This window comes from Phascolarctos cinereus, unplaced genomic scaffold (genome assembly GCF_003287225.1).
Source record: "Phascolarctos cinereus isolate Bilbo 61053 unplaced genomic scaffold, phaCin_HiC Scaffold_4;HRSCAF=312, whole genome shotgun sequence".
NCBI classification, from domain to species: domain Eukaryota; kingdom Metazoa; phylum Chordata; class Mammalia; order Diprotodontia; family Phascolarctidae; genus Phascolarctos; species Phascolarctos cinereus.
Window position 1 is genome coordinate 100,587,251 of NW_027555847.1, and position 10,185 is coordinate 100,597,435.

Below are 10,185 nucleotides of genomic sequence, written 5' to 3' on the forward strand. Positions count from 1 at the left end.
TTTTTGTACTTCTTTTATCAATTGACCTAGTCTGTTTTTTAAGGTGTAATTTTCATCAGTATTTTTTGTGTCCCCTTTATAAGCTATTGATTCTTTTTTTTCATGATTTTCTTGCATCACTGTCATTTCTCTTCCCAATTTTCCTCCACCTTTCTTACTTGTTTTTCAAAATCTTTTTTTGAGCTCTTCCATGGCCTAGGAGTAATTCCCTTTTTTCTTGGAGGCTTTGGATATAGAAGCTCTGACTCTGTTAGCTTCTTCTGAATGTGTGTCTTGATCTTCCTTGTCACCATAGTAACTTTCTATAGTTAGATTTTTTTTTTCCTGTTATTAGCTCATTTTTCCATACTACTTCTTGACTTTTAACTCTTTGTTAAAGTTGAACTCTGCTTGCAGGGTGGAGTATGTACTGTCCCATGCTTCAGGGTTTTTATGGAGCTGTTGTCAGAGATACTTCCATAGTCCTGTAAGTTTTCAGGTCTTCCAAGTTGGTGTGATGTAAGGAAACATGCTTATTACTCTCCTTGCCTGTGCCCTGGTCTATGAGTGACCACAAGAACTGCCCCGGAACTTGGGTCCCTGCTCCACTGAGGCTGCAAGTTTTGGTATGCTAGTGCTTCTCTTCACCCTGGGAATGCCACCCTGGAATATGACCTAGATCTGAGTATAGGCAAAGCAATAGAGTCCTGCCCCCAGTGCCAACAAAGAAATCCCTGTAATCTCCTTCTGATCAATTGTTTGAACCCCTCCCTACCTTCTGTGAGCTGAGAACTCTGAAAGCAGCCACTATCTTTGCATATTCAGTGACTCCCAAGGTCTGCTCTTGATTTGCTGGGACTTGGTCTGTGTTGTCGTGGCCTGCACTGGACTGCATTCCACTCTCATCCCGGTATGACAGACCTTTCCTCGTAAACTTCTAAGTTGTTGTTGGCTGGAAAATTATTTCACCCTGTCCTTTTGTGGGTTCTACCACTTCAAGAATTGTTTATGGCATTATTTAAAGGTGTCCAGAGGGGTTTGGGGGAGAGTTCAGGTGACTCACTGCCTTTTCTCTACCATCTTGACTCTGCCTCCCTAACATTTATATATTCTTTAAGGTATGCAAAATGCTTTACATATATTATCTCATTTGAAGCTCATGACAGATCTTTTTTGGGGGATGGTTTACTAAAAATACCATTATCACCATTTGACAACTCAGAGAAACTGAGCAACTTGCTTATGGTCATATAATTTGCCAGAGATGGGACACAGGTCTTCCTTATTCTCAGTCCAGCACGCCATCTCTAACTAAAGGTCACTCATTTTCAATCTTTTTTTATTCCTGTTTATAATACACCATACTTGGTTGTCTGAAAAATTAAAATTAACTTAAAACTGAATTATTTAAATTCACCTATTTCCCTTAAGGGATTCCCAAAAGTTGCTACCTTCCTATCTACTGCTATCTGCTATCATCGACTTTTCCCTATTCTACTTACCACAACTTGTCTATGTAGAAATACTAACGGCTCATCCTTCACATGTTTTTCACTTCTGTACCTTTTTTTCTCAACAATCATAACCCTAGTCAGACTTTGAAAACTTGATACATCATTACAATATATTTCTTCTATATATTCTTTAGTCTTTGAGCTTCCCTTCCTTTAGTCATTCTGACCTATACAGAACAATGCAGGTGATACCCATGAACTTCATTTTGACCATTTCATCTCATTTCACAGAACGAAATATTGGCCTCCAATTGTCTTTTGAATTAAGATGAAAAGTCTAAAAGAACTTGTAGACTCTCCTCAGGTGTGTTCTCTTTTAGCTAACTGATTCACTACCCCTGTTAAACCAAGACTGTACTTTCTAATACATTCAAATACATTTTGTGTTATCTCTAAACACAGCATGCTTGCTTCTACTTTAGTCTTCACATGCTCCATTTTCTTAGTCAATACAAACACCCTAGCAATCTTCCAATTCTTTTTTATAAACCAAATATTATGATTAACTTGATATATGATAGAATGTAAGCTGGGATGCTTATGTGGCAAATAACAGTCAGTCTCCACTTGTCTTTCCTTTTCACGTCAAAACCATCCTCATAACCCCTGTCTGCAGCTCTGGCTCTGATTCAGAATAGCATTTAGCATTAGCCTGGAAAAGAGAAGAGAAGAAAGGAAGAAGAGAAAGGCAGATGTAATGTGAAGTGGAAAAAAAGAAAATGGGAAGAGATAAGACATTAAAAAATTGTGTAAATTAATATATAGTACATACATATGATATATATTTGATATAGATAATATATATGTATGTGTGTATATAAATACATATATACTACCTGTTTGTATACCTTTTATCCCCACCCTAGTCTCATTCCCTAAACATGTACCCACTAGGGTAGGTAGGTTTTTCTAAAGGGTGGCTGCTACTACCCTCAGGGTTCTAGAGTAACCCTGTGGGTAACTCCTACTACTACTCTTATAGATCCTGAGCCCCCCTTACTGTAGTTTCCATTAACAAATCAACTAGCTGACTTCATTAGCTCTTAAGAAAGGCATTTATTCAAGAAGGCAAATTGAGAGCAATAAATACATAATATTCTATCCATTATCCTGGGCACAACACCCATAGGAATTGTACCTATGGGTACAAACTTAAAATAGCAAGTGATGGTTGATAACTGGAAGGCAGACATTCTTGACAAGAAATATAAAATGTCAGGGATTATATCATTTTGTTTCTGTATCCCCAATGCCTGGCACTCAATAGGCACTTCATTTTAAAATGTTTATTGAATTAAATTTGTAATTAGACAGCAGTAGACATAAATACCTTCTAGCAAAACCATATTCATTATTTGTGTGTAGGTATCTAAATTGTCTGCAAATCCAAAAGAAAAGTATATTCCATTTGCTAGGGTTTATGTTATACATGGTAGGAAGAGGCAAGGTAATACAATGCTATGTTTGTGTGTGTTGTGTGTGTGTGTGTGTGTGTGTGTGTGTATATAATATAAATACTCCTCTCTCTCTCTCTCTCTCACTGTATACACAAATATACATATAGAGTGTTTAAATCAAATGTATGTGCATATGGATATGAGTGTGTCATACAATGCCATAATAATAATAAAAGTGTATATGGATATTTGCATATATACATATATGTATGCACACTAAATTCTTATATGCATTAAAATGTTCTGAAGTTATAACTCTGTTAAAAGAATTATATAATAAGTGTTTATCTGTTAATTTGTGCATTATGGTTGATACACATCCCCATGTATTAATTTTTTATCATATTGTAAGCCCCTGAAGGCAGAAGACATGTGACTTCTATTGAAGTCACAGTGTGTAATGGAATATTAAGGGCCAAATTTGAAGTTAGGAATTCTTAAGTTCAAATCTTGACTTTAACACATATTAGCTGTTGGCCATGGACAAGTGCTTTAACCTCTCTGATATTCAATTTCCTTATTTGTAAATTGGGGGATGATAATGACTAGATTGTTTAACTTAGAGTAGATGTAAGCCTAAATTATATATGCACACACGCAGGCACAATGTAATATGAATATGAACACACATGTAATACACACATGCACATGTGATACATATATGCACATACCCATATATCTGTATTTAACAAATGTGAAGTTACTATATTAATGTAATTATTGTTGTCTTCCACTTTCATTTCTCTTTTTTCAATATGAAGTTATTTTTAGTTTTCAATATTTACTTCCACAAGATTTTGAGTTCCAAATTTTCACCCCATCTCACCCCTCCCCCCACCCAAAGATGGCATACATTCTGAATATCCCTTCCTTTAGTCTGTCCTCTCTTCTATCTCCCCCCCTTTTTCTTATCTCCTTCCCTTTCTATTTTCCTGTAGGGCAAGATAGACTTCTGTACCCCATTTCCTATATTTCTTATTTCCCAGTTGCACATGAAAACTTTTTGTTTAAACATATGTTTTGAAAACTTTAGGTTTCAAATTTTCTCCCTTCTTCCTCCCCACCCACCCTTATTGAAAAGGCAAGCAACTCAATATAGGTTATAAATGTGCAGTTATGCAAAACACTTTCATAGTAGACATGTTGTGAAAAACTAACTCTATTTCCCTTAATCGTATCCTGCCCTCCCATTTATTCTATTCTTTCTTTTGACCCTGTTCCTCCTCAGAAGTATTTACTTCTGATTACCCCCTTTCCCAATCTGCCCTCCTCTCTATCACCCCCCCTACTCTCTTGTCCCTTTCTGCCCCTATTTTCCTGTAGGGTAAGATAGGGTTCCATACCCAATTGAATATGTATGTTATTCCCTCCATAAGCCAAATCCCATGAGAATAAGATTCACTCATTTCCTCTCACCTTCCCCTGTTTCCCCTCTACTGTAAGAGATTTTTCTGTTTTTTTTATGAGATGTTACCGCATTCTACCTCTCCCTACCCTCTTCTCCTAGTGTAACACTCTCTTATCCCTTAATCTTATTTTCCAGATATGACCCCTTAATCTTCAACTCACCCTGTGCCCTGTATCTATCTATCTATCTAACTATCTATCTATCTATCTATGTCTATACATACATATAATCTTTTTCCTCCAACTACCCTAATACTTACAAAGGTCTCATGAGTTATAAATATCATCTTTCCATGCAGTAATGTGAACAGTTCAACCTTAATAAGTCTCTTATGATTTCTCTTTCCTGTTTACCTCTTCATGTTCCACTTGAGTCTTATATTTGAAAGTTAAATTTTCTGTTCAGGTCTGGTCTTTTCATCAGGAATGCTTGAAAGTCCTCTATTTCACTAAATGACCATTTTTTCCCTTCAAGTATTATACTCAGTTTTTCTGGGTAGTTGATTCTTGGTTGTAATCCTATCTCCTTAGTCCTCTGGAATATTATATTTCATGCCCTGAGGTCGTTTAATGTAGAAGCTGCTAAATCTTGTGTTATCCTGATTGTGTTTTTTTCTGGCAGCTCATAATATTTTCTCTTTGGCTTGGGAACTCTGGAATTTGGCTATAATATTCCTAAGAGTTTTCCTTTGGGGATCTCTTCCAGGAGGAGATCTGTGGATTCTTTCCATTTCTATTTTGCCCTCTGGTTCTAATATATCAAGGCAGTTTTCCTTGATAATTTCTTGAAAGATGGTGTCTATGCTCTTTTTTTTTTTTTGATCATGGCTTTCAGATTGTCCTATAATTTTTAAATTCTTTCTCCTGGATCTATTTTCCGGGTTAGTTGTTTTTCCAATGAGATATTTCACATTCTCTTCTATTTTTTCATTCATTTGAATTTGTTTTAAAGTATTTTGATTTCTCATAAAATCACTAGTTTCCAATTGCTTTATTCTAATTTTTAAGGAAGTACTTTCTTCAGCAAGCTTTTGGACTTCCTTTTCCATTTGGCTAATTTTGCTTTTTAGGCTCATTGGCTTTTTGGACCTCTTTTGCCATTTGGGTTAGGCGATTTTTTAAAGTGTTATTTTCTTCAGTATTTTTTTGGGTCTCCTTTGGCAAGCTGTTGACTTGTTTTTCATGATTTTCTTGCATCCCTGTCATTTCTCTTCCCAGTTTTTCCTCTACTTCTCTTACTTGCTTCTCAAAATCCCTTTTGAGCTCTTCCAAGGCCTGGGACTGATTCATATATTTCTTGGAGGCTTTGAATGTAGGAGCCTTGACTTTGTTTTCTTCTTCTAGTTGTATATTTTGATCTTCTTTGTCACCAAAATAAGATAATGTAGTCTCATTCTTTTTGTGCTGCTTGCTCATGATCCTGGCCAATTACTTGAGTTTTAAACTCTTTGTTAAGGTAATGCTTCCAATGTGGAGAATGTGCTGTCCCAATCCTCGGGGGTTTTACAGTTGTTTTCAGAGATACTTGTAGGGACCTGTAAATTTTCAGTTCTTCCAAGGTGGTATGATAAGGGGCAAGGTGTTACTCCTTTCCTGGCCTGTTCTCTGGTCTATTAGTGACCAGAAGTACTCCTTTCTGTCCTGTAAATATGAGGAGGGTTTTCTCGCCACGGCCACTACAAGTTCCACCATGCCAGAGCTCTTCCTCACCAGAACCACCACCCAAAACTGTGACCCAGATCCAAGCACGGACAAAGCAAGATATTCCTGCCTCAGCCCTGGCAAAGAGATCCCTGCAATCCCTCTCTGATCAGCCACTGGATTCCCCATCAGTCTGTGTGCTGGAAGCTCAGGAGGCAGCTGCCCCCGCCCCCCAGGTCCATGCTCTGGGGGAACTGGATCTGAGACCCTGTGTTCCTCTCTCAGCACTGCAAAAACAGACTTTTCCCAGTGACCTTCTAAGTTGCCTTTGGCATTCGTGAATTGAGGAGTCTGGAAACTGCCACAGCTGCCAACAATTCAGTCCTCTGAGGCCTGTTCCATGTTTGCTGCAGCCTGCGCGCCCAGGCCTCACTGTGCTTCTCTACCTGCCTGGGGTGATATACCTTTCTGATCAATCATCCAGGTTGTCTTGGGCTGGAAATTTGTTTCACTCTGCCTTTTTGTGGGTTCTGCTGCTTTAGAATTTGTTTAGAGCCATTTTTTATAGGTATTTGGAGGAGTTTGGGGGAGAGCTCAAGCAAGTCACTGCTTTCACTCCACCATCTTCCCACTTTCATTTCTTCCTCCCTTCAAACATGTTTCCATGTTTTACACATAGTGGATATTTAAGAAATATTCTTAAATATTGTCAAATAAAGTAATGACTTAATTCCAAAAACATTTTTAAGTGACTTCTCTGTGCCAGGCACTAATATGAGCACTTGGAATAAAAAGGCAAAATTAATTGAGTCTCAAGAATAATAGAAAGGGTTGTTTGTTGACTGTGGAGCAGCTGTTTTGGAGATTGTGGTGGAAGAATAGGAAATAATGGAATAGGTCCATCAAAGGGATGGATTGTCTGGTGTGAGAGATTAAGGAGTGGTGCTCCTATGAGATCAAAAGTCCCTCTACAGGATTAATTCAGTCCTTGAGACCTGTTCAGAAACTGCTGCCCTGCATTCTTTATTATCCACGTCCATGGTGGTGATGTTATGGTTACAGTTGCATTCTAGTTAAAATTCTTCTGTTTAATCACTTCAAACACGTATCTCAAATTTCAGTTGGGATTGAAATAGTATTTACTTATTGTTCAGTCCAAAGGTGATCGTTTTTGGAAAATCTGAGCAAAACCGGTTTATCCATTTGAGAGCTAGTATCTCTAACATCCAAAGTCAAAATCCATTTCATTGTTTGAAAACACAGTCTTCCCTGGGGAAAGATGGTCTTACTGTATTCACATCAGTAAGTCTGAAGGAATTCTCTTGCTGATCCCAAAAGCAACCACAAAACTTTCACTAGGCAAAGAACTGCATACATCATATTCACCAAGAAGATTAGAGTCGTCATTCTTTAAACATGTTTTGGCTTTCACCAAGAGCAGAGGGCACGCATTATGCTCAGGCATACACATACATACACGAGCACATATTGAACACAAGTTGAAGGATCATGGCAGAAACAGATACCATGGAAACTGAAATATAAACAAAGATTCCCTCTGTGGGAGTTCTGCTGGTATGTGTAATATAATTTAGGTGACTGTTTACAGGTTATGGTTGACAGTTGCCGTGGAGACTGACAGCGGTGCAAGGGAAATCCTCATCAGTGACGTGGCCAACATCTGTTTACTTTTGGGACCTTGCATGCAAGGAGCTCTTTCACACCCTGTGTGGGAGGGTAGTGCAGGTGGATATTTTGATAAGCCAGTGAAACACAGGAGAAAGTTCATTTCTAAAAATACTCCTAATCATTATATTCCACTTCATAAGAGATGGGTTTCATTTGGTTTTTGCTTGTTGGCACAGACCTTTTGGCCTAGATGAAATAAATCCATATCAGGAAATGGGCACAATATTCATACCCTTCTTTTGCCCTCAGTAGAGAAAGGTCTATGAGTATAAAGTTACTTTAGCACTTCTTACAATTGCTATTATCTGCTTTCCACACTTTTCAGACTTCTTAGCCCCTTTAAATGTTCCTTAATTAAAGCACATTTCGAAGCGTAGAATATGTGAGCTAGAAGTGGCCTTTGAGATTTTACTCCAATCTCCTCACTTTACAGGTGGGAGAATCAAAATGGAAAGAAGGAACTTTCTCAGGGTGAGTGACATTGTAAGTGGCAGATCAGAAACTAGAGCCCAGATCCTTTAATTGCTGGTCCCTTGCTCTGTCAACTACTACACCATGGACTCTTCAAGCTTTCTGCCAACAAAATTCATGTTGCTTCTTATGATTCATTATATAGCTGTACACTGAAAACCATAAAGAAAAGTCATTTATACTGAGTGACTCAAAAGAGAGTCCTGTACAAAATTTTGGGCAATTCACACCTTTTCTCAGTCTCAGTTTAATTTCTCATCAAACCCAAAAAGCATTCAGCAAACCATTGCACATAAGAGGATGGTAACTGTCCAAGCACTGGCCAGTTACCTGAACTTTAACCTCAAAGGTCAATATCTATAGGCTCATAGACTTGTCTCCTATAAGGCACATGAAAAAGGTGGGTGTGACCATTCATATAGCCACACAGGAAAACCTGGGCAGGGGAAAAGGGTAGAGTTTGAGCCTGAATCCATCAAACAGTTCCAAAGGAGTGTGTGTGTTATTGTGTTCCTGCTCATTCCTGATGTGTTTTCCAAGGAACAGGTTCATCCGCTTCTGGGTGTACTGGATACACAATCGAAGTTTTCTCTTACTTTCATAAAAGACTCAAACACCTCATGAAGGACATTTTTATAGAATAAAGTCTCATGGACTGCTCAGTAATCCTTCCAGGAGGCAAGCATTGTTTTTGTCCCTTGGTATGTACTGGTGACATCGGTAGGAAGAATAGTTGTGAGGTCCTGGTACTCAAGCTGGCACTAAAAGAACACTCTCCTCTGGGGTCCACGGTGTACTAGATGACAACAAAGTGCGCAGTGGGTTTCTCTGCAAGGGTCTGGCTAGGAAAACTGAAAAGCCACACTGAATTTTATCTGCCTGATATTTCCTTCCAGAATATGCATTTAGCTATTCACTGAGACGATACACGAAGTGTTGAAAATTAGTCTGCAAGTGCTTTGCAGCTATCTGTTCCAGGAGGATGAAGACTGGAACTGAATAGTTATGTATTGTAAGTGGTTTCTTGATGATAAGATCCACATAATAGGAATCCAAGATGTTTCCTTCAAAAGCAGTGTTGAAGCAGTTCAGACCCTTTTTGTGATCAATTTGCCACTGAGCCCTATTAAACGGAATGCCTGAAAGAAAGCTTTAGCTCTTTCCAACTTCATTTCCAGATTTTTCTCACTGTTCTTCAATGGTTCATAGGGTTCTAGGCCGAGAGCATCATTAATGCTAAACAAATGTCAGACATTAATAAAAGCTGTGTGGGAATGCTTCAGAATTATCAGACACACTGGCTTCGTGTAGCTTCACTTTAGTCGTCAGTTCATCCTGAAGATATCTTAGCTTGAGGGTATTCACTTCCAAGTCAGTTTCCCTGTTCTGCTGTCTCTGGTGCCCATCTTATCACCTGATCATCATCTCTGATCTCTGATCATGAGCCTCCAGTCTTTCCAGCTGACATAAAACACCACGTTTCTGGGAAACTGCCATCAGCTCTCTGAACCCCAAAGATTTGTTCGTTTCTTTGTTTTTGAAGATACCTGTAGTGGATTACAGTGAAGGTTCCCCAAATTCCTTGCTTCAAGTGCCATGTGCTATTATTATTGGTGTTGTTAGTCCTGTCTTAGAAAGGAAGAACAACAGGGATTCACAAAGGTAACAAGACAGTCAGTAAGGGGCAGAAGTAGGTTTTGAAGCTAGATCTTTGTGCCTCCACACATCCATGCCTTTAATTCCCTCCATGTCACCTCTCAGGCTGATCTAGCAACACTGACATTGTCTCCGTGTGGGTTTGGCTTCTCAGCCCACTGGCTAAGTCCTACTCTCCTTGGCTCTCAGAACTGAATGAACCAGTGTTCCCTCAAAACCATGAGGTCATGCTTATAAAGGTTTTGTATAAATGAGAAAGTTGATATACGAGTTAGTATTTATTTATATTAAATGTTTTTAAACAATTACATATATACACATACATATACATATATGCATACATACATGTGTATGCATGTGCGTATGTGTAT

At 38.5% G+C, this 10,185-nt stretch overlaps 1 pseudogene; it reads right to left on the minus strand.

Moving 5' to 3' along the window:
• Window positions 1-8,706: 8,706 nt before the first annotated feature.
• LOC110219124 (centromere protein O-like) lies at window positions 8,707-9,655 on the minus strand (annotated as a pseudogene).
• Window positions 9,656-10,185: the final 530 nt, after the last annotated feature.